The 2,500-nt window shown below is 32.6% G+C and overlaps 1 non-coding gene across 1 annotated transcript; it reads left to right on the top strand.

Annotated features, from left to right (window-relative positions):
• The first annotated feature begins 658 nt into the window (after nt 1–658).
• Nucleotides 659–731, top strand: TRNAM-CAU (transfer RNA methionine (anticodon CAU)). The gene has a single exon. It is a non-coding gene; the product is annotated as a tRNA-Met (tRNA).
• Nucleotides 732–2,500: the final 1,769 nt, after the last annotated feature.

The raw sequence follows: 2,500 nt of genomic DNA, 5'->3' as shown, positions 1-2,500 counted from the left end.
AAAAAATCCTCCCTATACTTTGCAATCTCTGTCCCAGTGAGCTAAGTGTCCCTCTGTTGAGAATTAAGGGTATCTGGCATAGGGATAAGGGTCGAATAAAGGGTATCTGGCATAGGGATAAGGGTCGAATAAAGGGTATCTGGCATAGGGATAAGGGTCGAATAAAGGGTATCTGGAAAGTGGATAAACAAGAATGGGATCGAGGTGAGAGTTAGTCTTTTACGAGAAAGTGTTATCAGGAACAACGGAAATGCCATGGGAGGTGCTACAGACTTCCCCATTTCTCAGAGATTATTGTTATATATAGGTCACCCATCCCTCCGATCTGACCTGACCTGCCTCTGATTCTGTGTACTTGCCATCATTTGTGTTTATTGTGCGTATTGTATCTACCGTACCCATTTATATACTTTCGTCTCCTCAACTTCTTCAGACAAGGATTTCGAAACGATTTTGTATAGGATATATATGGATACTTATATTGTGTATTGGCGTCATGCATCAAAAATTGTCCTTTGAGGTTAGATCTATAAACTAAGGATATATATATGTGGTATCACAACAACTAGTCCATCGCCAGAAGGTTCAGATTTCTGTATAATTGGTTGCCCTATTCTCATTTCTGGGAATATTGTACACTATCTAAATACCGTTTATCGCCTCGATGGCGCAGTAGGCAGCGCGTGAGTCTCATAATCTCAAGGTCGTGAGTTCGATCCTCACTCGGGGCATTGCATTTTAGGAAAGTACAAGATGGTCGCTGTATCGTTCAGGTATCACAGAAGAATGTTATGTTTTGAACGAATTGCAATCCACCCTCGATAGGCTGGTTTGATTTTACTGTATTTGGGGGCCGTGTTTTCTACATTGTTTGCTTTATTTACAATAATAAATATATATAGATAAATAGATAGATACAGTAAGACATAGATAAATGCACATATGCATTCGCATGACCATTTACAGTCATAAGTATAAGAATGAGTTAATACACATGTGAATGGATGTTAGGCAAGAGCAGGCTAGAGATTACACACCTTTGAATCGTGTGAAGAATAAGTGAACCTTACGACCATTAATATAATTGTGGATTATCATTTTAACAAAATGTTCTAGATACAGCATTTATTTACTCATAGGTAAACGAAATCAGAATTAGGAGATGACTGTCTCTCTGGCTTACATATCTGAGGGAGGAATTTTGAGGTCCGCTATTTGCAGCAACATCGAACTGAATTCAATGTTTTTTTCTACGTCTTCATTGTATGTATATTTTTTTTTTCTTTCTTTCCTTTTTTAATCTGCCAAAATCTCTCTCTTTTTCCCGCCCTCGCTCTGGAGGGACCAGCTTGCAGCTTTTAGTTTTCTGTGAGCGAAAGAGAGATCGTTACAATATAGGAATGCAAGTCTTAGTGACGTCATACAAAACTGACTGACCGCCCTCGACAAAAGATCGAACTGGTCAACATTTGTCAACATGGTTAGCACTGTAGAACCTATTAGATCAACCGTATTTAGGTTTCCCTTTTTTTTTTTTTTAATGTCTTATCTAGAATGTATATATATATATATATATATATATATATATATATATATATATATATATATATATATATACATATATATAATCAAACAAACACACACACACACGCACATATATATATATAAATATATATATATATATATATATATATATATATATATATATATATATATATATATATATATACATACATATATATATACATATATATATACATATATACATACATACATACACATATGTATATATATATATATATATATATATATATATATATATATATATTTATATATATATATATACATATATACATACATACATACATATATATATATATATATATATATATATATATATATATATATATATATATACATATATATACATACATATATATATATATATATATATATATATATATATATATATATATATATATATATATGTGTGTGTGTGTGTGTGTGTGTGTGTGTGTGTCAGTGCGTGCGTGTGTGTGTGTACATTACCACTAAGAAATAGATAAGACAGCTCAAAAAAAGACCGTTAACATCTCTGTGACGTCATACAGAACTGACCGCTCTCCAAAAAGGATTGAGTTGGTCAACATTTGCAATCTCTTTTATTAAGAGCGGTCATTATCATATGCACTTTTTGCTCCTCATTTTCACCCGGAGGAAGGTAGAGACCGTTACGAGATGCAATTCCGAAATGCAAATCTTATGGTGACGTCATACGACAGTGACCGTTCTTGACAAAAGACCTGGATGGTCAACATTAGCAAGATTTTCGTAAGGAGCCATCTGCTTTGTCTTCGTCATGGAAATAATCATAATAATGATAATGTTGGTTATAACATTGATGATAATGATAACAATGATAAAAATAAGGATGATAACAATGATAATAATTTCAATTATAGTGATAATGATGATATTAATGATAATAATGACAATGATA

This window comes from Penaeus japonicus, unplaced genomic scaffold (assembly GCF_977035675.1).
Source record: "Penaeus japonicus unplaced genomic scaffold, GWHDUDI00000001_assembly GWHDUDI00000009, whole genome shotgun sequence".
NCBI lineage: Eukaryota > Metazoa > Arthropoda > Malacostraca > Decapoda > Penaeidae > Penaeus > Penaeus japonicus.
The sequence above is the reverse complement of the archived record's forward strand: the minus strand, read 5'-3'. Positions and strand labels throughout refer to the sequence as shown.